The 25413-nt window shown below is 38.8% G+C and overlaps 1 protein-coding gene and 1 long non-coding RNA gene across 12 annotated transcripts in view; one reads left to right on the forward strand and one right to left on the reverse strand.

Moving 5' to 3' along the window:
- Positions 1-717: 717 nt before the first annotated feature.
- On the reverse strand, positions 718-9509 carry LOC133277180 (uncharacterized). Of its 2 annotated transcripts, none has more exons than XR_009746105.1 (3): positions 9392-9509; positions 8615-8684; positions 718-1746 (listed from the first exon to the last, which is right to left on the reverse strand). It is a non-coding gene; the product is annotated as an uncharacterized LOC133277180 (long non-coding RNA). The 2 variants fall into 2 exon arrangements; XR_009746104.1 differs by lacking the exon at positions 9392-9509 and adding an exon at positions 9237-9345.
- Positions 9510-13830: 4321 nt separating this feature from the next.
- MEF2C (myocyte enhancer factor 2C) overlaps positions 13831-25413 on the forward strand; it is a 123087-nt gene continuing 111504 nt past the window's right edge. For 7 of the 10 annotated variants that reach the window (XM_061468818.1, XM_061468805.1, XM_061468810.1 and 4 more), the window contains exon 1: positions 13831-14338. The gene's annotated coding sequence lies outside the window, so the exon portion shown is untranslated. The remainder of the gene's footprint in view (positions 14339-25413) is intronic. The other 3 variants (XM_061468813.1, XM_061468811.1, XM_061468815.1) reach the window with 2 other exon arrangements.

Raw genomic sequence — 25413 nt, forward strand, 5'->3', positions numbered from 1 at the left:
TTCCTGGATAGGATGATCCAAGTTGCTATTTTCCACTTGAACTCGCAGCGTGCTTTGAAGGGGGGACAGCAATACTGTGTCTGTTTGCCAGCGCTGACAAAGGTCTGCTTGTCAGTGATACCTTTTACAGCTAAATTTACTCAGGACTGACAGAGGCAGGTGCCCCCTTGGCCTGCCAGACACTTGTGCGCCCGCATCACGCAGCCTACAGGTCAACATCCAAAGGAGAAAAAGCCCGTGGCTGCAGAGCAGAGGGTGAGTGAGGCAAACACAACCCAAACTGGGGGGCTTCTCTTCAAAGCCAGCTGGTCTGGCTTTATTCTACGGGAATTTTTTTTACCTGCCCGTTTGATCAAGAAGCCCTCAGCAGGTGCTGACGGGTACAACTTCCTGGAGAAGCAGAAGAAGGGCACTGGTGAGTTTTAATAGAGAAAAACATTAAAATAATGATTCTTAAGTCTTTGGAGTCATTTTGCTTGCTGCAGCGCTGGGTGGCTCGGCTCTGCACTTGCAAAGCTGTCTTCAAGAGAAAGCAGACAAGCTTTGTAGCATGCTTCGCGTTTTGTTTGATACGGTACTTGATTTTAGCTTCTGTTGCCAAGAAAAGTTTCTTGAAAGTGACTGGGTATTTATAGTCAGTTTCTGTCTAAATGTCTCTATGAATCTGAATAGGAAGAACACAGAGGATTACATGCAGGAACATCAGAATCCAGGCAACGCTGGGGTGTACTCTGTGCCCCCCTGCACCTGCCTCCTTTAAAATAAATTAGTTATCCTGGTGATTTCAAAAAAAAAATAGAAAGGATGTGTTGTCTGTAGACTGTTTCCAGTATCTGGAGCTTCAGTGGACATTTCTGAGCCTCACAAACTCCTTCTTGAACATTAACATTAGTTTGTAAGAAATGAGGGAGGTGAACGATGTTTAGAACATTTTAGAAGTCTTGGTAATCAAAGGATTATCACACAAAACTGCTGGTGTTTTGCTGAAGTGAAAAGGTAAATTATAAAACAGGCTACGTGAGAGCACTACTTGGCACGATGCGGTTCAAATATATCATGGATTTACACAGTCTTTCTCATTGTAAAACCACAAATTATGCCAGTGTGTGTATTCTCTAATTTGCGTAAGAGCTGGGAAACTAGATGAAGGGGATAAAAAGATTTATTTTTCTAGAACAATAAGATTTCAATTAATGTGAAAATGTAGGAAAATGTAACCACATGTTAAAATAAATATTTTGGAGAGGAGAAAAGCATTTTATTACAATTTCTATTTCAAGAACTCATTCTTTTAACTTTGTTTCACAATATTCATTATAAATTGTTGTGTTAAATTGAGAACATTTATTCAAGCAAGTAAACAGACAGAAAACTTGACCATATGAATCCTTCTGAGTAGCAGATTCCATATTCACAATTCACATGCGCACCACAGAAGACACTAATGGGAGAAAGAAAGAAATCGTACGTCAGTATACAGTTAGACTATTTCTGCAGTGGATATTCCCTATTTGTCAAAATAGGTGATTTAGCAGCAATGGATAGACTAAGACTGGCTAAATAATAATGCCTGAGGCCCTTTTAAACACCTCTGATCTGTAATTTTTTTTCAGCTAGGGTGCTTGGTGTGGGACCAGGACAGCTGATGGGGAAATCCAACATCAGAGAGGTAGATCAGGGCTTAATCCTCATCCACTTTCTTCATTTTGGGAGACAGTAAAAGCGCAGCAGAGATTACTTTTGTTTCTGGAATGTGATGCATGAAAATAATCACTATTTTGTCTGCAGCAAGAATATCCTACTATATGTGAGAGTACAAGGGCAGTAGAATAAAACATTACTAGCCAAAGCATAAAACTCTAAATATGAGATATACCTTCTTGGATGAAGTATGAAACATAAAACAAAACATCAAAACTAGAGCTGCCTTTAAACTAAAGCAATGCTTGTAAAACTTAGCTGTTTCATGCATAACACTTGTAAAGTATGGAAACCAAATCCCCTTAACAGTCATTAAAACCAAGCGCTGTTAAATCCGAAGACCATAAATAGTAATGGCAATTCCTAGAGTTAACTGGACATTGTACATGCTACACTAACCAAGAAAAACATACAGCCTTTGGGTTAGAGCCTTTCATTCTGCATACTGTTAAGTTTGTCAGCATTTTACTGTATTGATTTTAAAGGTTCAGAAACAGTAATTAATGTGACAAACTCCTGGATAATTTCATGAAATTCTGATTAAGTTTGTCTATTTCACTGCATTTGGGGAAAAAAGTATTTTGTAAAATAAAAATTCAGTGCAGAATGTTCTGCTTTTCTAGAAAAAAACTGTTTATGTTGCAAAAGGTGGAGTTTACATTCTAGATAGATACCATTAAACTTAAATGAGTGCCTTTTATTGGTCTCTCTGATTCTTATATTCCTCATCATCAGACTCAAGAACATTAAGCGAAATTCTAAAATATTTCTATTATCAGTTAAATACTGAGAGTTTAACAAAGAGAAAAACCTTATTTAACTCACTGAAACTTCACTGCTATTTCAATTAGAAACAGAATCCACCCTAAAATGCCTGGTACATTCATTTATTTCTGTACCAGCTCTTCCCCATCAACTAAGAGCTCTGTTGTGTTTTGTAAACCAGGGCAGTGTACTCTACAACTATCTTTTTATCTTTTTTTTTTTTATTTTGAAAAGCTACAGCCTGGCTCAGCTTTCAACCACATGGTTTTGTTTTCCAATAAATCCAAGCTTTAGTGTCAGGAAGACATCTATATTATTCATTCCATAGTGCGTGTAAATATAAAATGGGATTTAACCACAAAGCTTTGGCAAAAATCGTGATTTAGTTATTCTGTCGCGTGTTCTTCAAAAGCTAATTCAAGGCTTTCCATACAGTGCACAGTGTTACACGGTACTTTCAAAGCATATCGTGCCTTCTTCTCCTTTTACTGGTGAAAACTGGACACTTTCCACCGAAGTAAATGAAGCTGCATTTAAAAGCTAGATAAGATGATGAACTGCATGATAAAAAGGAGGAGGAAGGGGGAAGTAGAATTGTTGCCTTAATTTCTGCTTCATATACAAGCATTCAAAACATGCAAATTTTCCATTTTACATTTCTATTATGAATGTGAAGTGTGTGTGTATATATATACAAACCTGCATATATGAAGTGTGTGTTTGTACACATATATAAGTATGTATAGGCACACTTCAAATTTATATTTCTTTTTCCCTCAGTAGAGTAAGCAAAATCTTATTCTACAAAATACATATAACTTTCTTAATGTTAATTAATTAATCCAAAAATCCACTGGTTATTGGTCTGAGACCGCCTCCCCAGATATCAAAGTCTGCTTTCCACCCCTGCACCCCACTTCGTCCCATTCCAATGTGCCGACACCAACGGCATTCCCATACCACAGCTCCTCCCTTGTATTCCATTCCAAAAATGCTGTTGCACTGTACAGTTTGCCACAAACAAGGTAATGTGGACAGGCCTTGCAGCATACCCCCTATTACAACGTAAAGACAACCCAACCGAGCAGTCTTCTCCATCCAAAGTAATAACAGTTTACTGCACAGTCAAACTGAGATTTTTTCTTGTGAAAGCAAGTAGCATTAGGAGGCAAGTTCTGAATGCACCACTTAAGAAATTCTCAATAAAGACAAAAGCAACAGTGCAATGTATGTACAACTCCAAAGCACTGGATTCTAAATCAAGTTCAATAAATACATCTTACAAAGGATAAATATCTATATTTAAGCTAAGGTGTACCAGTTTGCTGGAAGCTTGTAAAATATCTGCCCAGAATGAATGAAACAGCAATTACAGCTTCGTTCATTAATATACAGTATTACTAGTTCTACATAGATACTTAAAAGCTGTGCTCACAGAATATGACATTCAATTTAATGCACTGTACCCTGAAACATGACAGCATCTGTCAGGGCAAAAAATTAAAAGGCTGGACAGGATGGTAACCAGTTGCTAAAGATTAATGCAGCAAAACATACCCTTCTGCACCTGGGTTGTCTGGGGTTTCATTTGGGTTCTCTTAATAACAAAAAAGCTCACCCCCAGTTACTTTCATCTCCCTCTGCTTTCTTTTATTTACCAGTAATGACACGGAAGTATATAAAAACGGTCATTCCTATCATTTTTGCTATAGATATCTGCAGTATTTATTCTTTTTCTTGCTTTGCTTTCTTAATTGGTGGCAGAATACTCTCTATCGAATGTAACTATATACAAATAGTCCTTTACCCAGTATCAATCCATCTCTTGAGTTTTAAATTATTGTAGAAGAATGCTTGGTAGCAACAAATTAATATTGTGTGCAATAATTATAAAAATGAGTGAATAGTAGACTGATGTTGAGAAAAACAGAAGAGTGTGAAATAATCTACTTGTATATCAGGAGATAGCTACTAAACTTGGAAAGATATTGCTGTCCATTTAATTATGCATCCTTGCAGTAACTGATTTCATTAACCATTTAGTCATCAACCACTAAGCTTTCAATAGCACTTTAGACCTTATGCACATACAACCTCACAGAAATGAGATTTTGGATTGTAATCTTTCTCCAAAATATGAGGGAATTGGCTCCCATCTAGGATAAAGAAGCACTTGTTCTTTTGTTCCTGGAAAAAATCAGAATTGCTGGCTTCAATCTGCAAAAAATGTGAGAACTCCTCACTGAATCTCACTTTAATCCAGAAATTCTTAACCTGCCTATCCCCATTAGCAACAGTCCTCCTCAAATTATTTCTACCCATATAACTTTTGCGCTGACTATCTAGACCCCAAAAGACTATTTGGTTTCACTTTTAAGAGCTAGAAAATCTCTGACTCTGCTCCAAATATGTACCCATTCTCCAGCCCTTGCTGCTGTAGCTAAGTCACAGCTAAAGGACAACCAAGTCATGTCCAGAGATACTAGTGGAAAGGGGCTTTGCTACAAAGACCCTCAGACTTCTAGGTCCAAAAGGTAAAGACAAATGCTAGTGCCACAATAACTTAATTTATTCAAGAGTTACTGAGAGTTTAAAAATTGAGAGGTTAACTACATAGTTAGTGGGTTAGTTCCAGAGGTTTCAATACACATTTGACTGGAGATTAAATGGTTCATAAAAAAAAGGAAATGAAGTTGTCTCTGTACAGTCCTTACTTGGCAAACAAAAATAATACCCCTCAATTTCAAAAACTTCTTTGATTTAGTAACCAGGTTTCTTCTCCTTTAACAGTGTAAGGCTTACCTATCTGTAAATAATCTGAAAACAGACCTCACTGGTCTCATTGGTGCAGGCTGTTACGGGAACTTAAATCTGACCATCTCATGCGGAAGCTGTTGCAAAGATGCTCAAACTAGATCAGATGATAGCAACAGCAACTTCAGGTGAACTATGTCTAAATCAAAGCACGTATCCAAACATGACCTCTGAGGGTTAGTTTCCTTTTAATCTCGGTAATGCCAACTTTCTCAAGTACTTCCACGGGAAGAGTTACAACCAATGACATCACAGCTGGAGGCTCATGGAAGTTCTAATATAGACAAACATAAGTGGCACAAGCACATCTAAAAACTGACCCAACTATTGTGCAATTACATTTTATCACCACAGAGGTTACAAGGTTGTCCTTACTTATCAACAAGAGCTGTCAGCCTTCAAAAGGCCTCTCTAAAACATCTAGCAAAAGTTTTATATTCATTATTTGTTTGATAATAGAAGTATTAGTATTACAGCAGCACTCAGAAGGCATATTTATGGATCAATGCTTGTACTGGGAGCTGTTCAAATGCAAAACAAAGACATGCATTTCGTACTGAAGAGCCTATAAACACAAAATCAGTGCACTTTCTTGAAATGTCCAGGGAATAACCTATTACTTCTTGATATTTACATGCAAGCATATCTCTATTGAAGTTTTCCAGCAATACCTTTATTCCCTCATTCAATGTACTGATCCATTGCTATCGCATTCTGTACTCAATATATGCTGCAAATGCCATACAGCATACTCTGTTACAACAGGCATGATGATTGACCTTTAAAATTTGCATATCATTCACTCTAAATTTGTTTCCAGAATGTGGTATGCATCTGAAATAGAGGGAAATTGTCAGAGAAACAGCCAAAAAGCTGGGTGCTTATCTAAAATGTATCTTGAAGGCTAGTTTGGAAAACTGAGAATTGGGTTTAAGGAAAACAAAAAAATAAAATAAAACCAGCCTTTAATGTGGTACACTGGAATCCGTACCTGCAACCAGCATGGCAAACCACAGTGGCCTTCAGAAAAAGGAGATGAGGTTGACCAACCTTTTTCTACCCTTAGAATACTTTGAATTTGAATTTTGTTTGAATTGTGGCTAAGGATCTATCCAAAACAAACTTCTGCTTTGCTTGGGCCTCAAAATTACCGTGGATTTCATTGTCTACAGAGATGCAGGTGCTGATCTAATTTATAGCAGCTGCAGAATACTTAATCAAGCCTTTTCTGGCCATCTATAGCTGTCTGCTTCTGTACACATCATCATGCAGTGCAGGACAGATAAATGCTCGAGTGTCAAACATTAAGCAAGGAGGTGCAATCATATTTTTTGGTTTGGATTGTGTATTATTTTGGCAAAACATCTGAAAATATCACAATACCTTACTCAGGCAATTCCATTTCAGGAAAAGAGAAGGAATGCATAGCCTGGAAAAAAAAATAAAAATAAAAAATCAGCCTCTCCAAGCCTTTCCCTAAATGAAAACAGGACACAGGAGATTCTGTGATAATCATATGAACAAGTAAATGTAGCAGCAAGAATGAGAAAGGCGGTTCTTACTCAGCACTAATGCTGGATCTTAATTTCTGGGAACCTTTCCTCTTGGAGAGAAGTATGGGGAAACTTCTTTTGAAATGACCCACTAACAGAGAAGAGATTTAAACCTCCTAAAGCTGCATAAATTAACAAAGAAATACAAAGTTTTCTTCCATCAACTCTAGATGTTGTGTGAGATATTGGAAGACATATACAGATTTTAAAGATGGGGACTGCCAGTGCAGTACTTCGTGGTTGGCAGGAACCTGCCTGATCCCTTCTGTGAATTCAAGTTGCCCCACAGCTGCTCTGATTTAGTCTCTGTTTGGACACAGGCCCTTCAGAGAACAAAGAGACACCAAAACACAGCACTTCTGCCTCCAGTATGCTCTTCTGTCTTACAGACTGAGCTGAACAGTTAATACGTTGTACTTCTTGAGTGAAGGCTGCTTAAAGATCTAGGTAGACTTCAATCACAGTTGTATTAAACCATATGATAAACTGCACTTCAACCAAACGCCTTGCTTTAAAAAATAAAAGTCTAATGTTTCTGAGGTATATGAAGATGCAGAAAAATCAGACAGATGAGCAGCAGTTCATGAAAATAACACTCCCAAAAAATATTCTTCAAATACATCCTGTACTTAAACCCTATTAAGATGGGGAGTTGGCTCCAAATTTCCACTTAAGCTCACATTTGATCTATTTTTATGTTTTTGCATAGGAAAAAAAAAAGCCCATTTAGCTTGAAATTTCACCTAATTAACTTTATGTCAGAAGAGACTGAGAGGAGGGGGCAGAACTGAAACTGGTTTCTGAGCTGTTGAGTTTGTCTGAGACTAAAACTTAGCTTGCTGATTTCTGACTAGCACTGAAGAGCTTCAAAGACCTTCATACACTACTTCCATGCAAGTCTAGACTCACATTTTTGGAGTCCCTAAATCTCAATGGGGGAGAGGTTGGTAGGTTAAATTCTTCCTTTAGTTACACTTAAGTAAAACCACTGACTACATGTGTTATTCCCTAAAATACATACATGTATATATAGACTACATACACTTGGTGGAACGTTGTCATAGGATTATGAGGATGCTTGAATATCTTACAGACAGGCAGTAGCTGCTGGAGGAACTGCAGTAGCTATCCAAAGACTAGTTCTGAGGCAGGAATAGGATCTGGGTGACCACAAGCTTCTATTTAGGGTCCCATCTCAACCTGTGAGCGTAAACTGTATTTCAGCAGGCTTGAGGGGACTTTGGACATGGCATGTGAGCTCCACAGCATCCACACTGAGCACAGATTCGATGTTTCTATAGCTGTTAATTCCTTCATATGCAAATTCAGCCTCATTTTCAAACAAATGAGCAAAATTCAATTAATAGCCTAGGCCTCAAAAGCACTTGTGGCAAAAAGTAGGTATCAACAGGTCAGATCTGATTCTAATATTAGTCTGTGCTGTCATTCACAAAGTAATAAATACTATTTTTACACTTTCAGCACAATTATAGCAGTATCTGGAAAAAAAAAATAACCAAACAAAACAAAACAAAACAAAACACAAAGCCAATACTTGTCTACAAAGAAGTTATCTCCCACCTCTAGCATTAAAATTGTTAAAAAAGAAACAAAGCAAACATTACAATAAAATCTTTGATAAAAATAATCTCTGAAATACTGTTCATAAGATATTTAAAGGACAGCATCAACTCATGAACTACAGTTTCAGAAACTGCTTTTTGTAACAATGAAACACTTCAGATTACCAGAAGTGGATCAATTTAGCAAAACAACCAAACCTCTTTTCACTGTTGACCTAGTGTGTTTGGCAGCCTCTTCCTCCTCTACAGCCTCTTCCCTGCAAACGCCCTTGAAAAGATAGACAAGGGAGCACGAAAAGATTTCACTTTTTAAAAACGGGGGGGGGGGGGGGGGGGGTGGTTGGGTTGAAGTAACAGCTTTCTGAGAGCCTGGAAAGCAACTGATAATGCCCTAGACTACACGACTACACTATGTCCCAGCTCTCCACCGAGAACAGAAACGCAGTTTACAGTGTCTTTCCAGGCACTCCTGGCGCCACAGCACATACATGTCACGGCTGACGCCCAGCGCTCTCCCAGCCGTTAATTAGCAAAGTGAGGTTTAATTTTACCACCCTCGCTCATTCTTGCCCTGTTTCCAGACCCCGGCTCTATACCACGCTCCTGGGGCTGCTGGGCCACCCCTACCTCACTCAGCCCGGCCCTTTGACGGCCCTGGTGGGCACCCTGAGGGTTTCGAAAGTGCCCTTCAGTGTTCCAAACAATCAACACCCGCCTATTCCTGAGGCTGGAGGGGTGGGAAGAGGCTGTGGAAGACTCTGGAGGGGACAGCACTGAAATGAAAGCAAAGCGGAGGTCTCTACTAGAGCCAACCCCTGACCGGGACTCGCTACGCCTTCGCTGTGCCCGTCCTTGTTTTAAGCAGCTGCCGCCTGCACGGGGCTCATGTTGCGCCGCTACCACCGCAGCGGGACGCCGACCGCTTCCTTCCCTCCCCGGGACCACCCGCTCTCGCGTTAGCCCGCCCGAACGTACGATACTCCCCGCCCGCCACAGCGCCTGCCCTTGGAAGAGGGGACGGCGGCGAGTAGGAGAGAGGAAGAGCTTCAAGCTGTACCCGGTGCTCAGCCCGCACGGGTTGAGGTGGAGGGAGCAGCCGAGCCGGACCCTCCGCCGCCACAACGGAGTGTGAGGCAGTACTCGCGCCAGGGCGGAGCAGGAGCCCGGCGGCCGCTGGGCCGCGCCGCCTGTGGAGATGGCAGCCGGTGGGGACGAAACGGCAGGCGCAGCCCCCGGGCTCATATTGGTCATAAATGAGCAGAAAAGCCCAAAGTAACGTTGTGTGTTAAAGGGGAGAGGAGTCACCCCTCTAGAGCAAGTCGTGGCTTCTGGCCGCGGCGGGGACCCTCTCAGCTCAGCTGCAGGTGCACTGAAATCCGGGTGTTTGGGGTAAAAAAGGTCCTCCTCCAGGGTTGTTTTGTGCGGCCTTCTTCGAGGCACACCCGAGGGTGTTGGCACAGCATACAGGTACCTTCGAAAGAAGAGATTAAAACCAAACTTTGACACTTAAGCATTTGGCCCAGTCATGGTAATTGGCATTTATTAAATGATGAGACGGCCACATTTTCCCAAATGCACATAAAAGTATAAATGATTTATTTTCTAAGTACCAGTTGGAGGATGAACCCAGTTCAGTAGTTTCATGTTTTTATCAGAAGTGAAATATCTCTAAGTTAGGATTCGGATGGAGTTTATTACAGCTTCTGGAAACGTTGAGTTACTGAAAAGTGGTACTCTTTTTAGGCTGAAGTGCACATCAGTAAAGACGTGTATCCTTTTTATAGAAGCTGTTTCATAAATTTCTTTAAATGTATTTAAGTACCATAGGTTTGCATTTTAATAACACACTACTTTTGTGCTTTTAAACATCCAAGGTGCCGAACAAGAATTGTAAACTGTGAAGTAACTACTATGGGAAGGCTTAAGTAAAGCATTGGAGGCGGATGATTTTGACAATAAAGAGGGTGTATGTGGTGAGTGTTTAATATTTATTGCATTTAATATTACAAAGTACTATTTATTGTTTTCAGATTTAATGTTAAAAGCAAAGCCTGGAGAGCAAGTTCTACTGTATTATGTACTTAAAGGTACACCTGTGACAAAGGCTTTCTGTAATCATTTCTTGATGTGTATAACACCATTCTAGTATTAGCATGCCATTTTATTTAAAGTTCGTATGTCAGCTGTGCCTACCTAGCAGATTTATTTTTTTTACAATTAAATGATTTTACAACACAACATCTTCAGCTCTTTGTGATGGGTTTACGAAGCATTTAAACTGTGCTCCTGGAACATATATCCTGTTCTCTTTGAAATTATCCGAGTTTGCATCTTTTGTTCATTATAAAAGCATATGGATTGAGGGAATATTCTGAATGAACAAGGAACAAATACAGTACCGTTGAATAATCTTGTGGGGTAGATTAATCTATAGCCTTGATTCCTCACAGGGTGGGTTGCTGTGGCAACCACCCCAGCTCACTTTAAAATAATTTTTTTAAGCTCACTTCAAGCGCTGCACCCAGCGTGGGCCAAGTTTAAAAGCAGCCAGACATGGGAAGAAGTGTTATATACTGTGTTGCTCTTACAAAGAGGGAGGTGATTGAGGAGAGAGAGGCGTGGAGTAGAGTGGGGTTGAGCAGAACTTTAGACAGAAAATAGAAACCAAGCCACCCCAGGGTTAAGATGCAAAGGGGGTGGATCATTTCATAGTAACCTTAGTGCTTTTCAGTTTAAACACCATTAGAAGATGTAAGCTGGCAATCTCATTTCTCCTAAGGGGAAAGATATGTTCTGCATCCACAAAAGAACAAAAATGGGCTTTGATAATCATCTTCAAAGGAAATGTTACCTTGAGATAATCGCACTTGTAAGGGAAAGAGATACTTGGATACACTTTGATAAAACTTTGGAGATGTGATTTTATAATTATTGCATTTTGACTGTTGCCTCATTGTTTAAAACACTGCATGCCTCAGGTGGCGGATTAAGGAAAAAAGCCCCAAAAGTAATTTTGTCAGCAGACCTACACATGACCTGTGGACAGCAAAAAACAGTAGATATGGGTCTCATGCCAGAAATCTGAAAAGGGTGTATTTGTAGAGCATCAGTACAAGTACAGACAGCAGAACAAAGGTTTTCCACTGTTTGAAATTATTCCAGATTTTAAAATTAAATGCAGCAAAAGGGGGGTGGGGGAGGTCCTGAACACTTCAAAAGGTACAGCATAAATTCATGCCTCATCTAACCCTGAAAGGACTGGGAAAGCCTGATCTCTCCTGTTGTATGTTTGTCCATCTAACATCTGTACCCTGTTTTAAAAATCGAGGTGTCCTTTACATGGATTTGATGAATTGTGACAAAAACTTGGCATGGCTTTAAGGTACTTCAGTATGTGAAGGTCACAGCTATTTAAGGATTAGGCCACAAGTGCCCACAGAGAGATATAGTAGATGTGCTAAGCTGCTGTGTACTTTTATTTTCTGAAATATTTGCCCACTCTAGTAATTGCTTTCAAAATATGACAATGCTCATGTTCTGCCTGGCCAGTTGAAGGGATGTGTTACCAACTAGCCAGAAACCTGGCAACTTACACATCCTGCACAAAATAAAACAGATGCCAGTCATTTTCAATTACAGTACAAAAGTGTGAAGTCTTAACACAGCTTTCTATTTTTCACCACTAAGAAAATAGGAATGTTGCCGGATAGTTGGGTGCCGTGATGGGAATTGTCTGCAGAAGAGGCATAGCAAGGGTACAACCCATGTTACTGCTCTGTATCCCCTTACTGCTGCACTTCACACCAAACCTGAGGCTGAGAAAGTTATTTCTTCTCCACCATTATGCAGGCTCTGCTGCTGACACTGCTGAGCATATGTGGCTCTCACCACCGTATGTAGGCACTGTGCTGGGCTGGTGCCTGGCTGCCTGGTGGCTAGGGGCACGTCAGTGTTACTGTTGTGGGTGGGTTTATAGCCAGTAATCGCCTGTCCTGTGAGAGTTGGCCACTCTGTATCTAAATCTCACCAGGACAGAGTGAGGCATGATGAGATCTGAAGTGACTAAAGAGTATTCTCAAGGGATCTGCCTTGAGAGCAGTCACAGGGTGCTTGTTAGAACTGCCTGAGGTTCGCTCTGCTCCAACTGTGCTTTGAGCATCCATGTTTTAAGAAGAGCAGTTGAACCAAGAAGGCATTTATTCACTGTCAAAAACGGAACTTCAGAAGTAGGTCAGTGGCCCAATGAGATCTTTATAGGGAAAAAGACTGTGAGACCAAGGGCTTGCATTAAAATAAACCAAATGCACATTTATCACTGCTGTTAAATTCAGTCATTTGGTTTTATCATGCGTGCTGTTCCTATTTCCAGTACCTTAATCTATCATAAAAATAATGGTCTGTGCCTTTATAAACTCCCCTGCTGCTCTCAAAGCGTCATGAAAGTTGGCTTTTCTACACAGAAATTAAAACTTCTGCTACCTGCAGAAGTCCAGTTTTCCTCACAAATTAGTCCATGTGCTTAATGTGGATTCGAGCTCCCTTAACAGTACAACCCTTTCAGTCCGGTTTTAGAAGCAAATGAACCTATATTAAACAGCGCCTTGTCCTTTTGCACGGTAACACTGCAGTTCTGTGGGTAAGTGGGACCCCGAGCGGGACCCGAGCGGGGTTTCGCCTGGAAGAAGGGATGCTGTCCCCCCACTCCGCCGCCGGGGGAGCCGCCCGCAGCGCCGTGCAAGCCGGGCGACTTTGGGAAGTTGGGCTGCTGAGGAGCGGAGCGCAGGGAGCGCTGGAGCTCGGCAGAGGTGCGAGGAGAGGGGCAGGGGCTCTCCGGGTGGGGGTGCCCCCTTAGCTGCGTTCTGCTCCGGGGGTCGGTGACAAACGGCGATGGCGGCGGCCCCGCTGCCTCCACCCCTCCTGAGGTGCCACTGCCGGGTGTCGGTGGGAGCAGACCGGAGGTGCCTTGGGGTGGCAACACGGGGGAACATGGCAGAGACCCCGCTGCGGGTAAGTGCCGCAGAGGAGCGCTGACCCGCTGCCCACCGCCAGCCTGTCCTGCGCCCCGCCTGGGCTCGGTGTGAGCAAGGATTGTCATTAGGTTTGCGTGTGGCATATGCCATTACCCCGCCGTAAAACTAAAATTAGCAAAATGTCAGGAATGGAAAGATTGATTCACCCGAGATGCAATTATCATTTAAAACTGCTTGATTGAGGTGCTGATGTTCAGTGATTTATTCTGCATACCATATACATAATTAAAGTAGTGCAGTGGAGTAATTTATCAATCTAGTTTAGACTAGAGGGGCAAGGAAGACAGCTGCTGCCGCTGCTGCTGCTCTGTTTGTTTTATTAAAACCCTTTCGGGATCTGATCCCGCCCCCTTTTTGCAAGAGTGAAACTGATTATTTCTCCAGCTCGGGAGGAGAGAGTCATTCGTTTGGGATTGTGGGAGAGAGAGAGAATGAAATAAGAGACGCGGACAAGAAGAAGAAAAGGGAGGAAGAGGGAGCGAAGCAGAGAAGGACACCTCGTCAGGCGTGTAGTCTGAAAGCTCGCCTCCCCCCTCCCCTCTGCGATGTTACAAAGGCTGTGAGCAGCTCGCTTTTTCCCATTCGCCTGCTGTTACTTCCTTCCTGGACGCTTTCAGGACGAGTCCGGTTACTTTTAATCCGACCAGCAACAGCTCAGCCACTTTCTCCTCCTCCACGCTGCACACACGCACACACACACACACCCCAGACGTCTTCTGGCTGCTTATTGGATTGACTTTGACGGTTGTGTGTGTGATTCAAGGAGGCTGCATATTGAACGAGGTGGTGAATATTTAAGGCTGGAAGAAGTAAAGGGATTTTTTCTTTTTCCTATGAAAGGAAAATATCTCAAGGACTAGTCTGATCATCCAAACAGCTAAATGTTTATAATGTAAGTACTCCTGAAATTCAGTATTGAGTAAAACATAGAGGGCATCATACAAAAGCCCTATATACATTTCCTGTTGCATTTGAAGAATTTATCAGTCGTATGTAGACTGGGATTTAGGTGGCTTGCAGACTTCTTAAAAGTGTGTGATTGTGCAATTGCTTTAACTTTTTAGACAAGTAACATAGTTAAATCACTGTCTAGTATATTACTACTGACTTGTCTCTGTCAGTGTCTTAAGTGTTTAAACTTTGATAAAGTTAGTTTGCATAAATTGTGTGCTTGATATTGTGAAGTGTTCCATGCTTATTTGATTTGAATAGCTCACCAAATGCTATGACCTTGTAGTGCTTGCACCCTGATTTATCAGGCTAAGAAAACTATCCACCTTGGGTGAAATGCTCTTAAACTTCATCGTGTGATAGGCTCTTTTAGCTCTTGAGTCTTAAGTAGTGCATGCTTGGAACTGTTTAACTTTGTTCATCTTTCATCTGAATACTTGTGTTAGAGAGGGAAAGACCCCTTCCACTGATGTGGGAACTTCAGTCATGGGCTGCAAACCTCTTTCAGAATAGTATGCTTTGGTCTTTACGTGACTAATCTTTAAATTTTTTAACACAAGGGAACAGAGCTAATCAAGCCTTACAAAACTGGCTGTTTAGTTGCAGTGCAGTTACTTACAGGCTAAGGTAAAGTTTAGTGTGAATGACAGACTTAACAAGACTATTGGTGCATTATGTAACTGTAATACTTAGCCTTTCCCATAAAACTTGGTGTGACCTTCTGTCAGCCTGAAAAACCAAGTATAAAGACAAGCTAGTAAGTCTCTTTCATACGATAATAATAATAATAATGAAAAAAAAAACCAGCACACTGCAAAACTAAACTTACTGAATCATTGTGGGAACCTAAGCATTGTCTTTCATAGAAGAGTTATATTTTCTGTATTGTACACAGTAATTATTACTGGCAAATAGCTGTATCCTGAAATTAAATAATGTAATAATGTAATACACAACTTAAGATTTAAGAGAATTAAGCTGAGAAACATACTTTGCCAGTATTTTAGTGGTGATCAGAAAATAATTGTCTTGACAAAATACATTTCCTAGCACATACCTGATGATCAGCTTAGTGACAAATGTCCTAGTTCCATACCTTTACTTTAAAATAACTATGAGATGAATGATAAACCAATTATATTATATGCAAATATGACTAGATTTATTTTATTGACACTTTCCTGGGTACTGTGGTTGAAGAATAAAGATGTTTATATGGAGTATAATAACTCTAATCCCTAGAGGCTTGGCAGGGCATGGAAATACAACCACCTGTGAACCATTTCTAACCTCTCTATTTCATACATACCACTTTCCAGTTTAAACACTTGGGCAAGTGACCACTTTGGGGATTTGTTATTTTGTGAACTGTTTCTATTACATGATTTTAGGTATCTATCATGAAGTCAAAAAAAACCACAAGACTTTCTTACTCCATCTCTAAATACCTGTTATATTATTATTTCTATATTAGTGAATACATAATTCATATTGAGGCTGACCCTAAAGTCTCTGCTTACAGTTAAGTCCCTTTGGAAGTAATTGAAAAATTCTTGGAAGAACTTTAGAGAATGGCCCTTAATTCAGGGTGACTATGTTCCTCATAGTACACATCTTTTTATTTTAAATTTTGCTGTTTATATGTATTTTCACTAATATGCCCTATGTAGCTAGTGTGAAGAGATAGTTCTGGGACCTGAACATAAAAAGCTTCTTTCATGCAAACAGTATATACACAGTCAGTCCCACTGACAAGGCTGAGACTTGTGTGAAAATTAAAAGTCACAGGAATAACAATTTGCAGGATCAGGCCCCATGGAAACCTAAACCCTCTTGCCTGTCCCATAGCTCTCTTAGGACAGAGATGTAAGAATGTCACTTTCAATGTCCTATAAATGCATGCAGGAATCAAATATGTCTGTATTCTCTTTAAGATTACTTGACCAAGAAAAAGGAAAATCAGGTTTAAGAGCCTTGAAGAAATTGATAGTGAGTGATGAACAGTGTGTGAGATTAAAGTCTTTCAGAGTTAGTTCCTGAGCTGCTAGTTTGAAGCGTCATAAGAAAATTCATACAAATACTTTCTTACTGTGAATTTTCTTCCAATATAGGATCAGAAAATTTTTCTTACTTTTTTGATAAACACTCTTTATTAGTGTACCTGCAACATGTATATTGGAAAACAGAGCGATGCCTCTCTTAAATGGTTCTGGTTTTTTTAAACATCTAAAATATTCTAGGCAAGAGAAACAAACCTTTTACCAAAAGTTTACATCTAAAAGATCTTGGTAGCTCAGTATTTAGTAGATAAAGATAACTACATGGACACTTAGGAACTGAGCAGGACTTGTGAATAGAATGCTTTTGCCAACTTAATTCCTTTTAATCTTTTATTTTAAAGGTTAATTTATTGTTCACCGGAATAGTTCAGTTCATCTTCAGAGACAGCGAAGGATATTTCTACATCACATTGAGCAAGAAGTTATTAATTGCTATTAGGTGCTTGAAAGAATAATCATTTGAGGTTTCATATATGTAGACTTTTTTTTTGTTACCTGTTGGACATCATCACTTTAAATTACGTGATGATTTATCCTAAAAATCATAGTGAAGTTTAGTGGTATTCTTTTCAAAACACTGATTATGCAGAAGAACGTAAATAAGGTGTTACACATTTTCAGGGAGTTTGTAGTCTCTTCTTCATGGTTTTGAAGAGTAACCAAAGCAGCTCTATTTGTGATGTATTTTAAGATTTTAAATTTTGCTGCATGATACCAGCATAGAGATTTTGCTACATCCTCATGAAGGCTCTATAGCTACCTAGGTATGATATACAGAAAAATTATGTATGCAATTCCGAACAGCTAGAAGACTTCAAGCTTAAGAGTAGGGGTAGTATTCTGGTATTTGGAAAGGATGACAATATAGTTTTAGCATCTTATTTCAGAAACAAAATGGATTAGAAGAACTGGTCAGTAAACAAAACTGATGGTGCCAGTGAGAAACTGAAAAAATTAATTTCTTAATTTTCTATTTTTAAAACGAATTACTTGGGTCTCCTGACCAGCTTTAAGGTAATTTTCTCAGAACTGGTGATCAACAGTTGCATGTGGACAGGTGATTAAAAGCAAGTGTCTTCAGTTCTCTACTTTAATCTCACTGTTTCATTGACTGCAGTGAAGCAGAGCTTGTCTCTTCACTAGGATCTGTCATCTTTAGGAAATCAGACCAGCTTATAGAGGCAATTCACAAAACCAACAGTGACAACAAAGTCTTATGTGCCTTACAAAAGAAGGATTAGGCAGTTCACATGTCATTTTGATTGGGCAGAGATAAAAGCTGATTGCTGCAGCATGGCTAGGCACACTTCAATTTCAATTGATTGTTTTATAAGACAACTATAACTCTGTTGCTTAGTCATTGTTAGTCACAATTTGAAAGAAGGAAAACTCAATTTTGACATTACTGGTTTTGTATGACTTTATAGTAAAGGCAGAACCACTTGTAGCATTGTTATACAGATTTTTTAAGTGCTGCTTAATACAGTGTTTTGGAGAAATGTGTTTAAAATGTAGTAGGTGATTGCCCTGGACTTAACCAAAAACAAACCAAAAAAAACCCACCAAAAAACAAACAAAAACCCCCGAACAAACAAAAAAAATTGCCTAGGTGATACCCTGTAATAGCAATTAGAAGTTCTTTAAAGTGCCTAGGACTGTATTAAATTTGCTGCACTTGCCCTATTAAGAGCTTACATGCAGAGGAAAGTGGATAAAACTTGTCAGGGCTTTGCAGATTTGTAAGAAAGTTTAATACTGAAGAACAAGTAAGTCACCTTAGTTTGTCCCTAGTCTGTTATTTTTGAATGCGTAACATGAAGTAAAACTATACTTGCATATGCGTACATGTTAGTCTGGTTTGAAAAGAGTTAGGAAATTAAATGTTGTCCCTATATTATTAAAAATGTCATTTGTCAGTGAGAATAGAGAGTTTAAGATATCCGCATAATTTACTTAAAATGTGCAGCCTTTAATATTTGTAAGTAATGAAACTTGCAAGCTGATAACTTCTATGCTAATTTCTTACCATTTTTCAAATGAGTTCTTTTTTTTACCCAACTGATGCCTCCTAGTGTTTCACATAATAAAAGACTAATGAGTCAACCATAAATGTAAACATTGTTTTTTTTCATTGTCTTCATCTTCTGTGATACATAAAATTACTATTTATGTATTTAATTTTGTGTGTGTTATTATGATCAGACAGGAAACTCCTGTAAATTCAGGTGTTTCCTCTTAATGGACTGCAAACACATTTAGATTTTCTTTCATTCTAGCTTTGCCTAGCTGTTATTTTGAAAAGTTTTTTATATGTAAAGCACATTTTCTTTTTCTCCTTTTGTTTCCTATGTGCATTGCACTAGCCTCTCAGCAGGGTATTATGATGTTCAAATGGGAATTTTAAAATTTTTTGTAGGATAATGTTTCAAATGGAAGCCCTGGAAAACAGGCAATAAATGCAATTATAGAAATGTTTGAAATATCCTGAAGTACTCGTGGCCAAGTAAGATGAAAAGACTAGTCTGAGACACACTCGCTCACTAACAGTCCTTAAAGAATAACAGTCCTTAAAGAATTGTGAAGTTATCACATTTTGTAGTCATCCTTGGTTATTTTACTGCTACATAAGCAAGAAAACTGTACCAGGGCAGTCCTCCAAAAACATGCACCTTGCACGTTTGATTGTAGAAATGGATGATAAGTACTTTTGAAAAGGAACTCCTATACGTAAAATACTGAAACTGGTCTTGGAGTGATAAGGGCTGAAATATAGTGTCCTTTTCTTACAGGTTCAGTCTGGCCATGTAACTTCTGGATACCTGAAAAAACGTTATATTAGATTTGTTTCATACAAGAGTAGAATATTTTATTTCTTTTGATGGGAGAGTGTAATTTTCAGAAAGTTAGCTAGCATTGGTGTGGCAAAATGCACCTTCTGGGCTCCAGCTATATATTTGAACTGTCTAATACAGTCTTACAATAATAAAGCAGCAGCCAAGGCTGAGTGCACTTTTGCACATTTTAATGTCACACAGTTTTATGTAAACTATGAGATCAATTTAATGATGACATTGGAAATACAGCCTGTTATTCTAAGACTTTTAAGAAAAGCCATAAAATTCCTAGACACCTGTTCTACTAATGAAGTTTTAAAGGGAAATTAAATGATTTCACAATTAAAAATTTTAAGTTTACCAATTAATATGGGTAACAAAAATGGTGTCTCCTTCTCAGTGCACATATGGTAAACTTAGGTGCCTGCTTACAGATAAAATAATTGTTTCCCGCAGAACAGAGAGAGATGCATCTATACTTGCAGATCCCAGTCATGGGAATTAGTGTTTGGTCTTAGGATCTATAAAAAATGCAATTTTTAGGACTGTGTTCTGACATCAACATTTTTATCTCTGCAAAGAGACCTTTCTGAGATACACCATTTATTTAAGCCACTAAACATTGGGTAATAGCCTAGCCTTTAAGTTTCCTTGCATCTTGGAAGTATTTCAAAGTATGCAAATGTCACCCGTTATTCAGACAGGAAAGACAACATGCAGAAGTGATAGAATTTTCTCATATATTACATTGCTTCTTCCCTCGCAAAGAGAAAGTAAATTTGCAAGAGAAACAGAGGGAAGCATGGAGGAAAATAATTTTTGCGGCAGTTCAAGTGTGGGACTGTTACTCTGAAATACAGTCAAACGTAACTCCTCTAAGCATTCCCCCCCCCCCCCCTCCATTTTTTTACCAACTAAATACAATTTGATTGCAGAAATACGTCCTAGGAAATTCCAGAAGTACTTATTTAAACCCAGGTCTAGATGAATTATCTGATAATTATTTTTGCATTGTATGGGATAACCTCTTACATGAGACGGGTTCAGTAGTCATACCAGTGAAGTCTGTAGCCTAGGCCCCGGCTGTAATTCCCTGAGCAAGTGACTTTGCTGTCGCCTGCCTCAGCAGGGGCCATGTACTTATCTCTGCCTTCTGCCACCTTCCCTGACACCGAAGAGCAGCAGGAGCTGGAGCGGAGAGAGCTTCAGAGATCTTGGGCAGTACAGCAGTCCTGCAAAGTCAGTATCTGCGGTTTTCTTTTAAGTTAACCATGCGGCAGCCCATAGATTAGAGATGGAGTGGAACAGATGGCATAAAGCTCTTCTGCCTCCTTTCCCCAGGTTATATAGCACTGCTGATGCAAAACTTAGAACCCAACTCCTATTTCTTTGACTGTATAATTAAGTGAAGTTTATGAAGAAAATGATTATTAACCCAATGCCAGTGCAGGCATTCACTTTAGGCATAATTTCTATTGCTGGTCCTATAATCCTAAAAGATGTACAGTTAAGTAAATTGAAGTAGAAATAACATTGTTTATGTTTGCTTTTATAGATACAGGACGCATGCCAGTTGTGAAACCCATGCTCAGTTAAATTTCAGTGTTTACTTTTAAGTAGTCAATAACTGTTAGCAAAGTATGTACAAAGGACAAGGAGGGAGGATTGTGAAATTGTTTATGAAACAGATCTGCAAAAGTAAACATAATGCAGAACATTGTCCACGTGAAACATTACTTTTAGTAATAAATAAATTATTCTAAAATCATTATAGAAATTAAAATGTTCCCGAATGTATCCACCAGTGTAAGAAACTAGACTACAGCGCCATTCATTTAAAATTTCCACGTAGACTTCTCAGCGGAGATCATTTTAAATCATTTCATTGGAACTGGGTGGAAAAGCTGTACCCAAATATGGGGGGTGTTACGAAGAAACAGCAGAGCAGCAAGGTTCTGTGACCATTCTGTAGCACTGACCCATGCCCCCTCCTTCAGCCTTTCATTTTAGCTTCAGGCATGTGCTGACAGGAGCCCCCCTCTAACTGCAGAAACCCTTGGGAATGCTGGGTCAGTCTTTAAAAAAAAAAAGCTAGTGCAGTTTGAGGACACTCTGCAAAAACAGGAGGAGACAGTATGTTCTCTACACTTGTCCTCAGGCCTGCTCTCTCTCTGTCCATCTGTGTCCTGATTGTTGCTTCTGCCTGTACTGAATAGAAGTGGGAGAAACAGCAAAAAGGAGGAAGGCTTTTAGGGAGGTTAGGAAGAACGTGGCTACAGACTGTTTGGTAAGATGGTGTTTAAATAGAGGAGAGTGGACAAGACGTCATTGTCAAACCTTCATCTTACAGAGTTTTTTCAAACACATTTCCTGTTGAAGTGTATAGAATTAGCCCTGCTATGAATAGCCTGTAATTGTTGCAGATGTAGGGAAATGATCTTAAAAAAATAATAACAGTGATTTTCTAATTGGGCTCTGTGCCCTTAAAGAACTGATATTTGAAGCAGTATTTGATGAGAACCAGTTTTGCCCACAGAATACTGGAGAAATGGTCAGGTTTTCCTTTATTTTGCTTACCTATGTAAGATGCAGACAAGGAATTGATACAGCAGAAGAATGAGACAAAAATTCCAATTTATTACCTTCCTGCAGTATTTGAAAGAAGTGTGAAACTACCTACTTATCAAACTTACACAACACAATTTTTAGGTCAGAACACAGAGCCAGGGAATGGCATCCTTATAGTGGCATTCAGAATGTACAACTTTGTCCAAAACACACAGACACAAATTTTAGAGATCAGAAATCTGACCATAAATGATAGTAAGAGCCTGTTGTCTGGTACAGTTATTTAAAACTGAAAAGGATGAAGCAAAAGTGCATTAACGTTTTTTGGAACACACATTAAAAGAAAATACAACCCAGGCTTGCTGGATTACAAGTACTGTTGTTTGTTTGATGTGTTCTTAACTGGAAGTAATTTAAAATTACATTTTAAAATGTGTAGTAACTGGAAAATAATATTCCATTTTTTTCTTAAAAGGAACATGAAGGAATGATTGGCAAGCTGCCAAATTAAAGCAGAACTGCCCGTAATTACATTTGCAGAAACTGAGAATGCCTACCTGTATCCTTGGTAGGTAGAAATCTGTGTATCTTCACTGGGATAACAGTGGGATCTGGCGTTTCTGTTTTATTGTTGATGCTGCAATAAAAAATACTATGCATATGACATAAATGGAAGAATATTATTCTATATTTCCTACAATATTCTTGGCATACAAGTTTAAAATTGGACTAATATTTTATTGTTTTTTTCCAGAACTCTATATTGACTAAGCAATATGAGAATCTATCATCAGTACAAGTTCCAGTACTTAAATCTGTATCCAGAACATTATATTTAGTTCAGTTATGCTTCCAGTAGATATTGTCACAAACTCAGTATGACATTCCTAGTGATCAGCAGAATAGTCATACTGAAGGCATCCTTACTGAGTAGTATCTTTTCTGGAATTTAATGTTTTTATAGAACTCTATCAGGGATAAGATAACGGTTGGTATTGATAGGCATAATGCAAATCCTTGTGAAAGATACAAAGAAAGCAATAGAAGAAGTGATTTTTTTTTTTTTTTTTTTTTTGTGATGTTTTAATGCTATTAGGATTTTTTTTCCCTGCTTCTAATCCTGCAGAAAAATCTTTACTTGAGAGCACAAGAGCACAAGGCAGGAGGGTGTGTTCTTTATTTAACCTTTTTATTCTTTTTGGTTTTTTTTTTGACAACAACTATTTGAGATAATATCTGATGCAGCAAAGAGGCATAATAGAAAGATATTCTGATCTGTTTTGAAGACCAGTACTTGTCATGTATCTGGACAAGTAATTTTCTGGTGCTGCCTTCTGTGAAAAGTCGCTAATGCCGTCCGTAAAGCAGTAGCAATACATTCTACCACATATTTCTGTATAAGATTAAAGGCAAACTTGTTGTGAGACCACTACTTGACTTCCCCCGACAGGACATGGAATAACACTTCTACGGATTTCTGATAAAAAGTAATTTTGAGGATGGTCAGGAAGAAAGTATTTGTTCTCTCACTCTACTGTTTTCCAGATGTGATCAGAAAGAGGAAGCTGTTCCACTAATGGATCAGAAGATTGCTCTGTGAATTTAAACATCATCCTAAAAACACAGCTTCCATGTTTGATAGTTGTAAGTTCAAAATACAATGTAGATATATCCAGAAGGCCTCTTTAAAATCATAAGGAATCTATAGACCTAGTTTGATGAGATTCTACAGCCAATACTTCAAAAAAAAAAAAAAAAGGATCATCAGCATTCTATTTTCATATGTTGGTCTAAATGCTGACTTTAAATGCAGAATGGTTAAATAAATACCCACTCTCATGTGTGTTGATGGAGCACATTTCGATCTGAAATAGGTATCTAAGGTTAAAATACAGGTTTTCAGTTGAGGAAGTGAACCTACAGCTCATGCAGTTCTCAGATGTGTTCCAAATGTTAAACAAGTTTCTTGAATATAATAATCTCCAGTGCCACAGGCAACCCATCACTGATGATTTCCAAGAAGACCAGGGAGTGGAATCCTTCAATATGAATTCCAAAACTTTAAAATAAAGGGGGAATTTTAAAACTACATTGTATATCTTTAGCATACAATTCACCAGTCATCACTGAAAAGATGCATTAGTGGCAGCAGATGCAAGATAAAAAAGTCTGCAGATGAAGTGCAGAAGCTGCACAACAGTCTGATGCATACAATACAAGAAAGAGATGCAGAACCTCAAAGTATAATTTTAAATGCAGCTGCAAACTATTTCCTTTTTATTGGTGCATGTCTGTTATGCAGTGTCTCAGTTCTCCAAGGGCAAAAATTGGCGACTTTACTGAGATGCTGTAAAATCTAAAATCTATTCAGCGTGCCAGGATGTAACCACATAATTAGAAATGACTTAGGACAACATGAAAAAGGGAAATTTAGCTTTTGCGTCACAGTGTCCTGTTGTCTGCTGGAATCTGCATCCTCAGATTAAGTCTACAGATTGTTTATTAGCACTGATCTACCTTTTAGAGCAGAAATTCAGGATTTGAGAAACTTGAAATAGTTCCTTCCCGTGATTTAGAGCAGTTCACAGAAAAAATTCTCCCTTTCTGGAAAGGTCCTTAATCAGCTGGCTATTCAGTATTCTGGGAGAAAGCCACTGTCAGTTTCCAAATGTGAGACCATCCCATTTTTATACAGATAATTAAATATTCATCAAATGAAGGGCTATAATTGAGTCATGTTTCACTGGAATGCCATAGTTCTCAGCTATTGACTTGGTCTCTTGTGCTCTTTTATCTCTCTTACTCAAAAAATACAAGTCTTTTTGTGTTTCTAGTCTGTAATATAGCTTAAAAGTAGTTTAAACAACAAATTCCATGCCATTTTTTCTATTGCATTGCCTGAAAAGTTTGATTTTACTTTATAAATTGCAAAATATAAGAAGAAAGTGCCTTTTGTTTTATCTTTACATTTACCAGCGTGTTCATATTAATACATGAATTTAGATTTTTCATAAATATATCTGTGTCAGTCTTTCATAATTTTTGGTGGCCTCAGTCCTTCCTTTGAGTTTGTTTCCCGAACTGAAACATACCATGCCTACCAAAGCCTGAAATCTAGGGTAGGCATAAGAAACATGAAGAGGTGTTTGAATATGCGGACAATGAGTGTGCTGTAAAATGAGTAATGTATTGATTATAGGTTGGTTGAGACAGGAAGTACAGCTTCAGGGTACAAAAAATTGCTCAGACTACCTAGGAGTGTTTAATAAACCTTTATGAGAATAAATAGTTCCAAAATAACCATTATGTGCATGTTCTCAGTCATCTTCAGCAGAGCTTGGGTGGTCCTTTAGGAAAGACCTTGTGGCCTAGCACGCATGCTTCTTTAGCCACTTTCTTGTACAGTTAATGTGCCTGTTGAATATGTGGGTGTGAATCCAAACTTGACTTCCTGACCACATTATTATTTGTGAATTAATGTAGAAGAATGACAACTCTGGTTAAAAAGTTGTGCCAATATTCAGCCTTGATGAGTATTTATGCAAGAGCTTAAA

The sequence above is a fragment of the Pezoporus flaviventris genome, unplaced genomic scaffold (genome assembly GCF_033815535.1).
Source record: "Pezoporus flaviventris isolate CSIRO_AGI_PZ_B2104156 unplaced genomic scaffold, CSIRO_AGI_Pfla_v1 ptg000052l, whole genome shotgun sequence".
In the NCBI taxonomy this organism is placed as follows: Eukaryota; Metazoa; Chordata; class Aves; order Psittaciformes; family Psittacidae; genus Pezoporus; species Pezoporus flaviventris.